This window comes from Sus scrofa, chromosome 1 (genome assembly GCF_000003025.6).
Source record: "Sus scrofa isolate TJ Tabasco breed Duroc chromosome 1, Sscrofa11.1, whole genome shotgun sequence".
NCBI lineage: Eukaryota > Metazoa > Chordata > Mammalia > Artiodactyla > Suidae > Sus > Sus scrofa.
The window spans coordinates 38,984,245-39,001,832 of record NC_010443.5 but is presented as its reverse complement, the minus strand read 5'-3'; the positions used below and the strand labels follow the sequence as shown (position 1 = coordinate 39,001,832).

At 36.7% G+C, this 17,588-nt stretch overlaps 1 protein-coding gene across 7 annotated transcripts in view; it reads left to right on the top strand.

Moving 5' to 3' along the window:
* NKAIN2 (sodium/potassium transporting ATPase interacting 2) overlaps window positions 1-17,588 on the top strand; it is a 1,025,964-nt gene that overhangs the window by 38,383 nt on the left and 969,993 nt on the right. The gene's annotated exons all lie outside the window — the stretch shown is intronic.

Here is a 17,588-nt window from a genome sequence, read left to right as displayed (position 1 = left end):
AAAGCCAAATACCATATGATGTCTCATATGTGGAATCTAAGATATGGCACAAATGAACCTATCTACGAAACAGAAACAGGTCATGGATATGGAACACAGACATGTGGTTGCCAAGGGGAAGGGGGAAGGAGTGGGATGGATGGAAATTTGGGATTGGTAGATGCAAACGGTTATATTTAAATGGATAAGCAATGTGGGGCTACTATAGAGTACAGCACAGGGAACTATATCCACTCTCTTGGATAGACCATGATGAAAGATAACATAAGAAAAGGAATGTATATATATATATATATGTGTATGATAAAGTCACTTTGTTGTGCAGCAGAAATTGGCACAACATTGTAAATCAACTATTCTTTAATTGAAAAAAAAGATAGTTGTATAATAGTTTGGAAGGAATAAGGAAGAAATGAAATATAAATGTTGTACGTTATGTCATTTGAACTACAGAATTGAAATAGTAATAGTCCATTTAAAATTTATTAACTTTTTGCATTGATTTTTCCTTATATCCAGTTTTATTCAGTCAGTTGCTATTATTGTTGAATCCTAAAACAAAAATAGAGAGGCATTTAAATTTCCACCCTCCCATGATTGTTCATCAAATTGATCAGTTTATTCAGGTTAAGATTTTCCACCTGAGTGTTTACTTTTCATAGTTCTTACAGCATCTTGTTCATAGTTGTTACTTTTTAATAGATAGAAAAATGAGATTAATGCATCTATATCTATATGTACTATATATCAATATATCCAGCCTGACTACCTATTTGCCTCTCGATCAATCCATCCATCAAGAGAGGTTGGCACTTGTGTCCTTAGATGTGCTTCTTACTCATGGTAAAATAATAACTTCTCTTTTGTTCTTTTTCATAGATATTTTCTCTAGTGCATAAGGCAAAGTCAGTGTGGTTTGCTCTTCAATTTTGGAAGAGACTCTTTATGTGTAAGCATAGGCAGCATATTGCATCAATGGGTGAATTCTTTGTTTTTTGACTGTGACCTTGTAGCTGATTTTTAGGCTTGATTTCAATGGACAGAACTCATGTAGTCCATGTAAGACAACTGGTTTATCTCCTGCAACTATTGTTTAGAATTTTGTGAAATTCTGTATTTCTTGAAGTGTTGTTTTATTATAATTTATTTTTCCACTCAAGCTATGGAGAGTTTCCACATGAAGCTCCCTCTGAGGTTCATGATTGAGAATGTAGAGGAGGAAAAATAATTTCCCCTTTATTCTTCTAGGTTCTTGGCTGAGACAGTCCCTGCAGTAAAAGAAGGTTAACAGGAGAAAAACAAACAAAAGTTTAATAACATGTATGCATCCTATATTCATGGCAGATAGCCAGGTAAACTGAGTAACTCCCTCAATGGCCCAACTACCACCTTAAATACCATCTCCAACTGAAAACAAAAAAAAAGATGTCAGAGGGAGTCAGTTATGGGAGTTTTTCAGGCAAAGCGCAGTAAACAGGGGTATTGTTGTTAGGGAGATTGAAGGCAGTGTCTTCTCTATTAGTAAGAGTTTCTATAGATTTAGTCATCCTTTTCTTCCAAGTACAGAGAGGGAGACACCCCCGCAAATGGAGATGTCCCTTATAAATGTATATGTCTCTTACAGAAGGTTAAGTTATACACAACTCTCAGAGCATCTCCTGTGTTTGCTCTTTCTTAAAAATAAGCAGCCCCACCCCGAACCAAAAAGGCATATTTTGGGGTGATGTATCTTGCTCCCTTTCAGGAAGCATTGTTTCTCTACACTCGGAATCTCTGTTATGAATTGTGTCAGTTTATAAGCCTTGAACCATATTACTCACTTGTAAAATATTAATAAAAAATATGTGTCCTCCCTACTTTTACTGTGTTACTGGAAGAATCAAAGTAAAATTAGACACCATAAAAAATTAAATAAATATTCATGAGTTCATATTCACAAACAGTTGGATAAAAAAATGAATGGGGAGGAGTTCCTGTCATGGCTCAATGATAATGAACGTGACTAGTATTCATGAGGACACAATCCCTGGCCTCACTCAGTGGATTAAGGATCCACTGTTCCCATGAGCTGTGGTGTAGGTCACAGACATGGCTTGGATCCCATGTTGCTGTGGCTGTGGTGTGGGCCAGTGGCTACAGCTCTGATTAGACCCGTAGCCTGGAACCTCCGTATGCCACGGGAGTGGCCCTAGAAAAGGTAAAAAGACAAAAAAAAAAAAAAAAAAAGGAAAACTGTAGAAAGAGAAGAATAGTATATTTACAGGAGAGAAATCTCTCTTTTAAATGTAGAAGTACATTGTATATTGAGATCACATGCCCCCTGATATGATGTGATGGGAAAGACATTTACCTCTGTGCTAGTCTTCCTCCTGACCCATAACTCCAGGATAATCATGGGAAAAACATTAGGCAAATTGAAGAAATACAAAACACCTAACCACAGCCAAGTGGGATTCATCCGGGTTCACAAGGATGGTTCAACATACGCAAATCAATGAACATCATGCACCACATTAACAAAAGAAAAGTAAAAAATCACATGATCACCTCAATAGATGCAGAAAAAGCATTTGACAAAGTCCAACATCCATTCTTGATCAAAACTCTTACCAAAGTGGGTATAGAGGGAACCTACCTTAACATAATAAAAGCCGTTTATGACAAACCAAATATAATATTCAATGGAGAAAAGCTGAAAGCCTTCCCATTAAAATTTGGAACAAGACAAAGAATGCCTGCTCTCACCCCTTTTATTCAACATAGTATTGGAAGGCCTAGCCACGGCAGTCAGACAAACAAGAGAAATAAAAGGTATCTGAATTGGAAGAGAAGAGGTAAAATTGTCACTGTATGCAGTGACATACAGATGACATGATAGTATATTAAGAAAACCCTAAGGACTCAACCCAAAACCTACTCAAACTGATCAATGATTTCAGCAAAGTAGCAGGATGCAAGATTAACATTCAGAAATCAGTTGCATTTCTGAATACTAACAATGAAATATTAGGAAAGAAATACAAAAATACAATACCGTTTAAAATTGCACCCCCCAAAAATTAAATACCTGGGAATAAACCTGACCAAGGAGGTGAAAGACTTATATGCTGAGAAGTATAAAGCATTAATCAAGGAAATCAAAGAGGATTCAAAGAAATGGAAAGATATTCCATGCTCCTAGGCTGGAAAAATTAATATTGTGAAAATGACATACTACCGAAGGCAATCTACAGATTCAATGAATCTCTATCAAATTACTCATGACATTTTTTACAGAACTAGAACAAAAAATCCAAAAATTTATATGGAGCAACAAAAGACCCAGAATTGCCAAAGCATTCCTGAGGAACAAAAGCCAAGCAGGAGGCATAACTCTCCCAGTCTTCAGGCAGTATTACAAAGCCACAATCATCGAGACAGTGTGGTACTGGTACCAAAACAGACATACAGACCAACAGAACAGAATAGAACCCAGAAATAAACCCAGATACCCATGGTCAATTAATCTTCAACAAAGGAGACAAGAATATACCATGGGAAAAAGACAGTCTTTTTAGCAAGGGCTGCTGGGAAAACTGGACAGCTGAATGTAAATCATTGAAACTGGAACACACCCTCACACCATACGCAAAAATAAACTCAAAATGGCTTAAAGACTTAAATATAAGACAAGACACCATCAAACTCCTAGAAGAGAACATTGGCAAAACATTCTCTGACATCAACCTTACAAATGATTTCTTAGGTCAGTTTCCCAAGGCAAGAGAAATAAAAGGAAAAATAAACCAATGGGACCTCATCAAACTGACAAGCTTTTGCACAGCAAAGGAAACCAAAAAGCGAACAAAAAGACAACTTATAGAATGGGAGAAGATAGTTTCAAACGATGCAACCAACAAGGGCTTAATCTCTAAAATATACAAACAACTTATACAATTCAACAGCAAAAAAGCCAACAACCCAATTCAAAAATGGGCAAAAGACTTGAATAGACATTTCTCCAAAGAAAATACACAGATGGCCAATAAGCACCTGAAAAAATGCTCAACATCACTGATTATTAGAGAAATGCAATTCAAAACTATCATGAGGTTCTTCTTCACACCAGTCTTAATGGCCATAATTAATAAGTCCACAAATAACAAATGCTGGAGAGGGTGTGGAGGAAAGGGAACCCTCCTACACTGTTGGTGGGAATGTAAATTGGCACAACCACTATGGAAAACAGTATGGAGGTACCTCAGAAAACTAAACATAGAAGTACCATATGACCCAGCAATCCCACTCTGGGCATATATCCAGACAAAACTTTCCTTGAAAAGACACATGCATCCGAATGTTCATTGCAGCTCTATTCACAATAGCCAAGACATGGAAACACCCTAAATGTTCATGGACAGATGAATGGATTAAGAAGATGTGGTATATATACACAATGGAACACTACTCAGCCATAACAAGGAAACAAAATAATGCCATTTGCAGCAACATGGATGGAACTAGAGACTCTCATACTAAGTGAAGTAAGTCGGAAAAACAATGACAAATACCATATGATATCACTTATATCTGGAATCTAATATATGGCACAAATGAACCTTTCCACAGAAAAGAAACTGAGGGACTTGGAGAACAGACTTATAGTTGCCAAAGCGGCAGAGGAGGGAGTGGGACTGACTGAGAATTTGGGGTTAATAGATGCAAACTATTGCCTTTGGAATGGATAAGCAATGAGATCCTGCAGTAGAGCACTGGGAACTATATCTAGTTACTTATGATGGAGCATGATATGTGAGAAAAAGGAGTGTATGTATGTATGTGTAGCTGGGTCACCTTGCTATATAGTAGGAAATTGACAAGACATTGTAAACCAGCTATGATGGAAAAAATAAAAATCAGTAAAAAAAAAAAAAAAAAACCTAACCAGCAGTCTTTAAAACTTCCAAGTTTATAAAAAACAAGGTAAAACAAGGAACTTTTACATATTAGAATGAGACTGAGAAGATACAGTGACTAATGCAGTGCACTATTGTGGCTTTGATACAGGAACAGAAAAAGCACATTAGTGGTAAACCTGGCTAAATATGAATTAAGTCTATGGTTTAGTTAATAGCATTGTACTAATTTCTTTTTTTTTTTTTTACAAGGGTTCCGTTATTATATAAGATATTAACATTAGGGAAAGTTGTGAAAGGATTCTACTATCTATGCTACTTTTCTCTAAATCTAAAATTCTAAACCAAAAAGTATATTTAAAAAATACGAGTGCCTCAAGAAACAAGACCATCTCAGACTTATTTTTCTGTCCCTACAAAAGTTGTGCCTTAAAATAATCTTCATAAATGAATAAATGTTGATGCTACAACATGAGCTGAGAAATTAAATATTATATCTGAGGTATTATTTTTTGTACTTGTTTATATTATAAAAGTAATTTATGTTCAGTATAAGTAAAGAGAAGAAAATAAAAATCACCTATATTTTATTTTACCATATAGAAATAACTAGGGTTAACTGATTACACTTAAAAAGAAAATACTACACTACCCAAGCAATCTGCAGATTCAGTGCAATCCTTATCAAATTACCAATGGTATTTTTCATAGAACTTAAAAATTTTTTTTTGGTATGGAAACGCAAAAGACCTCAAATGGTCAAAGTAATCCTGAGGAAATAAGTGGAGCCAGACAAATCAGGCTTCCTGACTTCAGACTATACTCTAAAGCTACAGTTATCAAAACAGTATGGTACTGGTGCAAAAACAGAAATATAGGTCCATGGAATAGAATAGAAAGCTCAAAAATAAACCCAAGCACTTATGGTCAACTAATCTATGTCAGAGGAGACAAATATATACAATGGAGAAAAGCCAGTCTCTTTAATAAGTGGTGCTGGGAAAACTGGACAGCTGTTGTCAAAGAAATTCAATTGGAACACTCTCTAACACCATACCAAAAAATAAACTCAAAATTGATTACAAACCTAAATGTAAGACCAGATACTATAAAACTCTTAGAGGAAAATATAGGCTTGAACACTGTCTGACATAAAGTATAGTAATATCTTCTCAATCCACCTCCTATAGTAATGAAAATAAACACAAAATAAAAAAAAAAGGGACCTAAGTAAACTTAAAACCTTTTGCATAGCAAAGTAAACCATAAAACAAAAAGACAACACACAGAATGAGAAAAATATTTGCAGGTGCAGCAATGGATTAGAGATTAATTTCCAAAATATACAAACATTTCCTGCAGCTCAGTATAAAAAACAAAAACTAAGAAAATTCCCAAGCCAAAAAACAACAAGCAAAACACTCAGTGATAAAATGCACAGAGGATCTAAATAGACATTTCCCCGAAGAAGACATACAGATGGTCAAAAAACACATAAAAAGATGCTCAACATTGCTAATTATTAGAGAAATGCAAATGAAAGCTACCATGAGTTACCCACCTTACAAATCCAGAATGGCCATTATTGAAAAGCCTACAAACAATAAATGCTGGAAAGGGTGCAGAAAAAAGTGAACCCTCTTACCCTGTTGTTAGGAATGTAAATTAGTGCAACCACTATGGAAAATAGTATGAAGGTTCTTCAAAAAACTAAAAAAAGAACTACATCCAGCAATCCCACTCCTGGGCATCCATCCAGAAAAAAAAACAACATAATTCAAAAAGATACATGAACCTCAGTGTTCATTGCAGCACTATTTACAATAGCTAAGACATGGAAGCAACCTAAATGTCCATCAGCAGAAGAATCAATAAAGTCAATGTGTGCATATATACAATAGAACATTTCTCAACTAAAAAAAAAAAAAAAAGAAATAATGGCCATTTGCATTTGCAGTAATATGGATGGACCTAGAAATTATTACACTAAGTAAAGTTAGACAGTGAAAAATAAATATCATATGTTGTCACTTATATGTGGAATCTAAAAAAGTTGATACAAATGAACTTATTTGCAGAAGAGAAACATACTCATAGACTTTGAAAAACCCATGGTTACCAAAGATGACAGGTAGAGGGGGGAGGGGGGATGGACTGAGGTTTGGGGTTGGCATATGCACACTGAGGTATATGGAATGATTGGCTCTGGGGACCTGTTGTACAGCAGAGAGAACTCAGTATTCTGTGATGATCTACATAATCTACATGGGAAAAGAGTATGTTAGAGAATAGATGTGTGTTTATGTATAACTGAATCTCTTTGTTGCATAGCAGAAATGACCACAACCACAACCTGGTAAATCGACTATACTTCAAAACTTTAAAAATGAAAAAAACTATGTTTTTGGTATGCATGTCTTTTTTTTTTTTTTTTTTTTTTTTTTTGGCTTTGCTTTTTTAGAGCCGCACTTGTGGCATATGGAGGTTCCCAGGCTAGGGGTCGAATCAGAGCTACAGCTGCCCACCTACACCACAGCCACAGCAACACAGGATCTGAGCCATGTCTGCGACCTACACCGCAGCTCACGGCAATGCTGGATCCTTAACCCACTGAGCAAGGCCAGGGATCGAACCCGAAACCTCATGGTTCCACTGAGCCATGACGGAAACTGCTGTTTTTGACATGCATATCTTAAACACCCTTTGAGTTACGCTGCCCATTTGCACATTTGGTTTTTTTTTTTTTTTAATTGTTATTTCCCCAATACAATTTTTTTTCTACTGTACAGCATGGTGACCCAGTTACACATACATGTATACATTCTTTTTTCTTATATTATCATGCTCCATCATAAGTGACTAGACATAGTTCCCAGTGCTACACAGTGGGATCTCATTGCTATTCCATTGCAAAGGCAATAGTTTGCATCTATTAACCCCAAGCTCCCAGTCCATCCCACTCCCTCCCGCTAGCCCTTGGCAACTACAAGTCTATTCTCCCAGTCCATGATTTTCTTTTCTGTGGAAAGGTTCATTTATGCTATATATTAGATTCCAGATATAAGTGATATCATATGGTATTTGTCTTTCTCTTTCAGACTTACTTCACTCAGTATGAATTTGGTTTTATATGTTTTTTTGATTTAGAAATATTGTATCATTACAGTATTCTTAGAGTGATTTTTAATATTTATAACTAGACCTGGCATATCAAAGAGGATATCCTATTATTTGCTTCCGGATCCCACTACCCCCACAGCCTCCCACCTCCATTTCAATTAGTGGGATTTTCCTCTTCTAGTTGTTGAACCAAACAACTCATCTTTGGCAACTCTATTTCTCTTCACTCCACATTCAATCCATCAAGATTTCACATTGGCTGTACCTTCAAAATATATCCAGAATCCAACTATGCCTCGTTTCTTCTTGGACCACCTCTCTGTTCCAAGCCAGTCATCCTTCCCTTGGATATTTGTTCAATTTCCAACCATGTGACGTTCTCAGCACTGCAGTCTAAGTGACTGTGTAAACAAGAATTCATGTCTTTCTTCCATTCCTCTACTCATTCCACTTATCACTCAGAGTAACGCCAAAGCCCTAATTACACTCTGACATTTTTCTTTCTAAATTTTTGTCCTGTTTTATTCATTTTAGTGCTGGACTTTTTCTTATTCAGAGGAAATCTGAGATGGTTTTTGTTACTATTCCACTCTGGAACTTTCTGTTCTGTGGAAAGTGATGTGGAAACTTTCATTATATTTTTTCCAAGAAGTCCTTGCACATGGAAATTGCAGCACTGATTGTAAGAAGTTGTGTAGATGGAACTCGTCTTCAGTTTGAGAAAGAGTACGAATTTATTAAAAAAAGAAGTTATGCAACTATACCTGGTCAGTAGGACCTTGAGAAAGCAGCAAGACTTTAAAGCAATGACAGATAAAGGAGGAAAAGTTTACCCTAGGTAGTATTTCGCAGAAAAGATTGGCCAAGTTCTTAATGAAATCAGATGTCAAAATTTTGTTTCATGAATGCAACAGGGTTTTTTTTTTTTTTAATTGTTGCTTTTATCACTGAGATAAAGAGACCTGGGTTAAGTAAATATGGTGTTTTGATAACTGAATAAGGAGAAGTTAAAGTCTTGCAGTCACCCTTTTTGTTTCTAATATTTGTGAGAAATTAACTGAAATGATTTTTGAATGCTACTTCATAAAATCTCTCTTTTATGAATCTATGTTTTCAGCTTTTATTAACTCATAAATTCTGAGGGATGATTTATGTAATTGAACAATGTCCTTGTCCTTCCATTGTTGATCAAGAGTGCACGAAGCCAATCTTTGATGTGAAAGTTATAATCTTATACATCCTGCTGCTGTCTGAATGAAGGAAACCATTTTTTATTTGAGTTATGTCAAATTTCTACTCTTGGAAAGGTTTTTGATTTTATATTTGAAAAAAAGCACACAGTGTAAAATGCCATTTGATAAGAAATCACTAATATATTTATTTCATTTCCCGTGCGGTGTAAAAATAAATGTGCCACAGGCAAAACAGTCTATCAACAGAGACACAGTAAGCAAACACAGCACATGGAGGGGTCATTATGTTTAGCAGTGTTTTTTATTATGGTTCTACTCATGGGGTTGGGGGATCTGGGAATCTTTTTTAAAAGGGTAATTGCTTTTCAAATGCACATTTGAAATCAAGCATCTTACAAAGTGTATGAGATTTCACTTCAAGTGCCAGAAAAAGGCAATTTACCTCCCAAGGTTAGATGAGAGAATTCATTCTTTCTTCCTTTGCATGTATAAGGATGCTTCTAACAGTGAGCTTTCTTGGATGTCCATGAAGCAGCTGTGTCCCAACTCAGACCACAGAGTTGCTGCTCATACCTGACTTCCCGCTCCAGTTGCTTGGCAGCTGGTCTTGCCCTGTTGCAGGTTCAGGGAACAGAGCAGTGCAGCAACTGAGGGCAGCAACCCTCCTATGTTGCTCAGGGGGAAGGGACTCTGCATGTCCTGTGTGGTCTGCTCTGTAGGCTGGCAGAGCGGAGCCCACCCTCACATCCTAAACTCGCAGAAGGCAAAAGTGTCTTGAGAGGTCGTCATGATAATTCAGGAACTGAGTACTCAAAGGAAAGAAAAATAATAGGCCATTTCAAAGGGATTTTTCCCAGTTGTGGAATTTATAATGAACATAAATTTGTTTAGTAATTTAAAAATATATAATGGAGTTATTTAAAATAACCTTTTAGACCCCTATCTGTAAAATTTCTACTTGTAATTTGATTGATTTAGAGAACCTCTCCATTTATGAAAATCTTGATAGCAGACAATCTTTAGATATTTAAGGGTGTCCTATTCTTTCTGTAGGGTTACTCCTAAACTATACAAAATCACCATACATTTGTTTGTTTCATTTAAAAAAAAAAATTCTTGGCATTCCCATCGTGGCTCAGCAGTTAACGAATCTGACTAGCATCCATGAGGATGCGGGTTCGATCTTTGGCCTTGCTCAGTGGGTTGAGGATCTGGTGCTACCATGAGCTGTGGTGTAGGTCGCAGACGCAGCTCAGATCCTGCATTGCTGTGGTTGTGGTGTAGGCTGACAGCTGTAGCTCGGATTCGACCCCTAGCCTAAGATCCTCCATATGCCTTGGGTGTGGCCCTAAAAAGACAAAATAATAATAATAATAATAACAATAATGATAATAAAAATTCTTAGAGTTCATTGTTCCCTTTAATAGCCCAACCTTATTCTGACTTTCAAGATTTATTTTCATTTTGCCTGTTAAAGCCATCCCTCAACCTTGCTTTCTTTTTCCTCAGCACTGCTGCTGGCTAATAATTCTGGTTTTAATAACTGAATGGTTTAAAGTATTTCTAGTCTCCTTTTTCATTTTTAAGGTATTTATTGAGGGCTTATTAACAGAGAATATAGAAATGATTATGAAAGATGTTCCTATGTTCAAAATGTCACTTTTCAAAATTGGAAGCCTCTTAAAGGCTATGAGCAAATTTACTTGGAAAAATTATTAACATATCAAGAAAAGAATCCTAAATGTAACCCTGTTAAAGATAGACCATTCGAGAACTTTCCCTATAGTTGGACATGATTAAAAATAAATTGGTTTGTTATATTTTTGTTTTTATTTTTTATGTTTGCAATTAAATAGATTTTTGACATAAAATTTTGGATAAACTAATAATGACTTCTAACACTTTTTTCTTCAATGGTTTCTTTATAACCTGTAGAATTCATTAAGTATGGCAGGACTGTAATTGACAAACGCTTTGTGTATATATGCACATCTAAGGGTGTATGTTTGTATATGTTTAATTACTGCTATTATCCAAAGAGTACTTAGGCAAATGCTGTATTCTTTATATGATTATATGATGTTCTAAAAATATTTACTTTTTTAAACCATGAAAGTTGTATTCACAAAATTTACATATAAATTACATCTCTTGTGCCAAAAAATTATACACACATAGGAAAAAAAATGAAACATGCAGTTTTTTCTTTCATTTAAGAGAAGATTTTTAAGGAGTTCCCGTTGTGGTGCAGCAGAAACGAATCTGACTAGGACCCATGAGGATGCAGATTTGATCCCTGGCCTCACTCAGTGGGTCAGGATCTCGAGTTGCTGTGAGTTTTGGTGTAGGTCACAGACACAGTTCAGATCCCACTTTGTTGTAGCTGTGACCTAAGCTGGCAGCCACAGCTCTGATTCGACCTCTAGCCTGGCAACTTCCATGTGCTGAAGCCCTAAAAAAGACAAAAAAAAGAAGAAGATTTTTAAGTTTGCAAAAATGTAAGCAAAAAATAACCTATTTCTACCAAAAGGGAGTTAGATTGAGGGCAAACTTATAGTTGGTTATGTTTTTATAATATGTAAAACCTGGTTATGTTTTTTGTTGGTCTTTTTTTTTTTTTGGCTTTTTTTTTTTCCCTGTCTTTTCTAGGGCCGCACCCAGGGCATATGGAGGTTCCCAGGCTAGGGGTCTAATAGCAGCTATAGTCTCCAGCCCATGCCAGAGCCACAGCAAAGCAGGATCCGAGCCGCATCTTCGACCTACACCACAGCTCATGGCAACGCCGGATCCTTAACCCACTGAGTGAGGTCAGGGATCGAACCTGCAACCTCATGGTTCCTAGTCGGATTCATTAACCACTGTGCCACAACGGGAACTCCGTGGTTCCTGGTTATGTTTTTAACATTCTACCTAATTGCTTATATAATTATTCTCCTTCTCAAAATAAAGAGCAAAAGAGTCTTGGATGTCAAACATCTCAGTTGTGTTTGAGGTACTCTCCTGCTTTGAAATACACGTTATTAGCCATGTACAGTACTCAGAAAAACAAATGCATTATATAGGATTTTATTGAATATCCAAAATGTTTTCTTGTTTAGGGGAACAAAAGGGAAAAAATTATACAATGAAACTTCATTTCATCATTCTGGAATTTGTATGTGGTGGAAAGGAACCCCTTCATTAATTTTATTTGGTACTTGAATAATTTATGTACCACTCTTCAATGTTTTCCGGTAGGGCTGTTAGAAAAATATTCAAAGTATATTCAAGATAGGATTTTATAGCTTTATGCAAAAGGAGAATGAATTATTTCTTTCAGACCATTAGAATTATTGCTGTTCTTTCCATTTCACAATTGGCCATGGTTGCAAACCAATAGACTTCTTCCTTTTGTGTGTTTTAAGTGCAATGGCAAACCCTATACAAATCCCTGAATTCAGGTGGCTTTGGACAACTGTTCTTTTGTACTTGCACTAAGAAAATTACCTAATCTGAGAGTTGTGAACAGAGATTTATATGTATACAAGTAGAAGAAGAAAAAAACTGAAATTTCTTCTTCTTCTTTTTTCCTTTCCTTTTCTTTCCTTTCTTTTCTTTTCTTTTCTTCTTTTTTCTTTTTTCTTCTTCTTTTGATCGTATCTGTGGGAACTTTAACACAGCCCTCTCAGTGGGACCAATTTGCAGGTAAGATCATCTCATAACAAGGTACTTTAGATATTCTTAATTAAATTCTCTTGGATGGAGTCCAAAATAAACTGGCTTAATACCAAACTCTACCATATAGTGAATGTTGTGAAAGTGAGATGTCAGAGTATAATATATGCTTTTTTTTAAGGCATCATAATTAAACATGGGCAAATAAGGCTGAAAGGAGCAACCTGCTTTACAGTGCTATATAATACAGCTCCTTTGGAAACCAGGCAGGTCTCTGCCCTTATCACTGCAGGGAGGAATTCAGTTATGATGGTAATTCACACCTCAATAACTTTCTTTTATGGCATCCATCCATCATCAATAGTAAGGCTATACACAGTCTGAGAAGGTTTCCCACGTGTGACATTCTGGATAGGGATCCCATCTCCTGAAGACAGTAATGCAGCCAAGAGCCAGAGGAACCACTGCACTTCAGCAACTGCTGAGACAGTCCTAAATAACCCTGAACACCCAGGCTGCTGAGGACTTTTAGAACAACATTTCAGTCATTTTCATCAGCAAAAGGAAAAAGAGCAGAGCTAACAGTAGCAACATCCAAGGGATCCTCTATTATCCTTCAGACCTTGGCTTGAGTTTTCTTGGGTCAGTTATTGTGTAACCTTGTCCCACATGCATTTTTGGAGGTAGCTCTAGTGCGACTTTCACCGTATGACAGATACAGGATGAATTCAGAAAGCATCATTGAGAGCTCAATTTTATTGGCCACGGAACTGTTGGGTATTTGTAGTAGATCATGGGCAAATTCCATGGTAGATGAGGTGGAAGTGTTAATTAGCTCACTGTGATTTTAGGAGTATTTATCTACTAACATCGGTAGCTATCCAGTTTTGCTGTTTCTCTCCTTCTGAGGTGGTAAGATAATGCAGACAAGACAAACTTTATCTGGCTTTTTTTGAGACGTTATACACAAAAAATAATTTGCTCTGTGCGGACTGCCGTAACAAAAACCTGACTGGGTGTCTTAAACATCAGAATTTATTTCTCACCATGCTAGAAGGCTGGAAAGTTGTGGATCAGTGTGCCAACTGATTTGGTTCCTGGTGAGCATTCTCTTCCTGATTTACAAATACCCCCTTTGTACTGTGTCCTCACAAGGTGGAGCGAGAGAGCTCCTGTGTGTCTCTTCCTCTTCAGTAAGGGTGCCAGCCCTTTCAGATTAGGGGGCCCCACCCCAGTGATCTCATTTAACCTTTATCACCTCCTCACAAGTCCCATTGTTTTGTTTTCCTGATGCACAGCAAGCCAAAGGCTGAGACCCTGAGGTTTTCAGCAGGAAAACGGTTTATTCACAAGGCAAACAAGGGAGAAGAGGGGAGGACATGTCTCAGATCTGCCTCCCAGAAGGTGAAGGGCTTGAGATATTTATGAGATAAAGAAGCAGGGTAGTCTTAGTTGTGGGAAGAGGTGATTGGAGGTAGGAAAAAGTGATGTAATCGGTGTTCTGCACAAGTGTATTACATGCTTCTTCACAGGATGCATGTTTAAAATAAAGGCATTCAGCAGGATCTCAAGGTGGAGTTTTCAGTCCTCTGACATCAAAAAGTCATTTATCGGACACCTGCTCAGCCTCAGTTTTATGGTCAGTGGTCCTAACTAGTTTTAGCCAGTTTGAACTGGACAGGAGCCAACTCTGAGTTCCTGCCAAATAACTTCATTCCTCTGTTACTATAGTGACTTATATGTCAGAGGCATTATCTATAGGGGGTTAAGGAGTCAAAAAATAAAGTGAGTTTGGGTCAATGAAAGCAAATTACAAGTGGAAGGGTTTTTGTGTGACAAGCTCAGGAATTTCTGTTAGTCACCAGTTTCGGTTAACCCTCTGAGACACAGTTTTAGGATGGGTTTTTTAACCCTATGGGCACAGGTTCGCTATCTCCAAAAACAATCACATGGGAAGTTAGGGCTTCAGCATATGCATTTTGGAGATACACACTTTCATTTGGTAACAGTGTGTATACAATTAGATGAATGTATTCTTTTAGACTTCCTGGGAACTTAAGCACTTCTGCATCTTGATGTCTTTGGTAATGATGACTGATTAATTCTCTTCTACAGTTGTCCTCTGCATGTAACCCTCACTTAGAGCATTAGCTGTGCTCCATGTTGGAGGGTCATTCTTGTTCAGAAACTAGGGACATTTAAGTGCTCTTATGCCATTAATTTGTTGAATCCTGAAGTCTGTATATCTGGAGTTTTTCCTCACAATTCCTCTGAATTGAGCCACCTTCCTCTTGTCTGATCTAGTCCTATATCCCGGACCTAGTAACTAAGATCCTAGTCTTGGGATACTCAGTGTCATAATCCATGCCTTGGTTTACTGGTGTCTTGGGACAAAAGGTGTTTTTTTTAAACTTCTTTATTCAAATATCAAACACTTCATTGTTATTTTATTATCCTACCACTGTGCTTGGGGGCAAGAACCACAGATATGAATAAGAAATTCAGTTTTTTTTTTCTTTTTTTCTTTTTCTAGGACTACTCCCACGGCATGGGGAGAATCCCAGGCTAGGGGTCTAATTGGAGCTGTAGGTGCTGGCACACACCAGAGCCACAGCAACTCGGGATACTTAACCCACTGAGCAAGGCCAGGGATGGAACCTGAAACCTCATGGTTCCTAGTTAGATTCGTTAACCACTGAGCCACAACGGGAACTCCAAGAAGTTCAGTTTTTTTTTTTTTTTTTTTTTTCATTTTTAATCCTCCTCTAATGTAACACTAATATCTTACCTGCCTGAACTAAACTGTTAGCCAACTAGGTATTTTATTTTTCTAGTTACTATCTGTTGTGGAATAGACCTAAATGAATGTGTAGTTTCAATATAGGATACTAAATGCTAAAATGAGGAGGGGGTTACAGAGTGATAGAATAAAACAGTAGGATAGCCAAACTTGACTTAGAGTCTTGGACAAAGCTTCTTGCACAAACTGACAGTTACTTGAAGTCTTGAAGATGTAGCATTAGCTAAAGAGTTTGGAGGAGAGTGATTCTGGCAGAAGGAACCAGGTATGCAGGACATGTTGAAAAACTAAATGTCTGGCTGTAGCATGAGTTATGAGGGAGGGGTGGTTCTACCTGGTTTTTACTAACATCGTCTAGGTGTAGGAATTTGGATTTTGAATCCCCATTTTTGTAAGGTTAGTTCTCTCTGCTCTCTGCATCTCCTGCCAGAAATCCCCTTGGGCTGCTGATCTCTACCAAATCTCTACTACATGCCTCCCCTTAACCATTCCTAGGTAGCTCACATATACATGTGTGTTTTCTGAATAAATGCAGTAACTTTCAGGCTGTTTAGGCTTAGATAGCACTAGACAGATGTATAGGGGAAAGGGGCTCGGTTTAATCATATTGCATTGATATATGTGCTTGATCACAAATGCCATTGTCTGGAGAAGGTAACCAGTCTTGAGTTGATGGCAAAGCTTACATATTTGTTTATATCATAGCAGCATAGAATTTTCATATTGGAAGGAACCTAAGAGATAACCTGATCCCAGCCATGCTGTGCAAGTCTAACAGAGTTGATCAAGTCTAAGGTCCCATTTTGAGTTCCTTCTGTATCATGATGTGGCTTCCATATTTATACAGTGTTAGAGCTATACTCTTCATCAAGAATTATTTTCAACTTAGCACAATTTGAGGAGATGTTTGCTACTGTAGGCAAGCCTGTGGCTAAATCTCAACAAGTGAAGCTGGACTGCCTTACTTAGTTTGAGTGGCAAAGGGAATATCGAGCGAAAGAATTAAACATTACCCAAGAAGAAATCTGTGTTAAGACGCTGATTGGAAGATAGCTTAACTCTCAATTGAATAGATACCTTTTGATTTTTCTGAAGGGTCATTTTAGGCTTTTGAGACAAATAGATGTTGTTGAAGTGGAATGTTTTGATTATAATTTTATATACTTGGAGTCTTGTCAATATACATACTTTTTTCTTCTTTGCTGATAGCTTGCTACATTTCTGAATTGAATGCAAATACTATCAAGTGTGTTATCTTCTATGATATGAAACAATTCAATAATATAAAGAATTCAGTTGTCTGTGATAGTTTAAGAAAGACAGAATTCGAATTGCTTAAAAGTCTTTTTACAGAAATAAAATGTAATAACTTTCAAACATTTCATAAGTAGATGTGCAGTCATCAAAAAGAATAATATAAAAGCAACATGAGAAGTAGAGATTTAGCAATTTTCGCTTTATGTGATGTATTTCTTCTTATACTTATGCCAAATACTGTATTATTTATCTTCAGCAAATTGCATATTTTGTATTACTTTTCATTTTCTTGATTTTTATTATATACCTTATACTTCTGATAGTTGTAGAGAAGAGGCCATATCAGTGATGACAAAAGTTTCTAAATAAAAAGACTAGATGGACAATGTTATATAAAATTTTTGTTTCTATTATTCAACTTATATTTAAACCAGTGTTTTTTTCTTTTCTCTTCAGCCTCTTTAAACACTCTCCATTCTTCTTCCATGAAAGCTTTACCAAGTCTCTCTGACTCATGCTAATCTCTCTCTTCTTTGAATTCTGCCCACTCTGATTTTATAACTATCCTTTTGGAAGCTTACATTTTTACTTGAATGTTTTACATGCATCTTATTTTCTTAACTAGAAGAGCACTGTCTTTTTTGCCCTATGAATGTGCTGCTCTTGGAG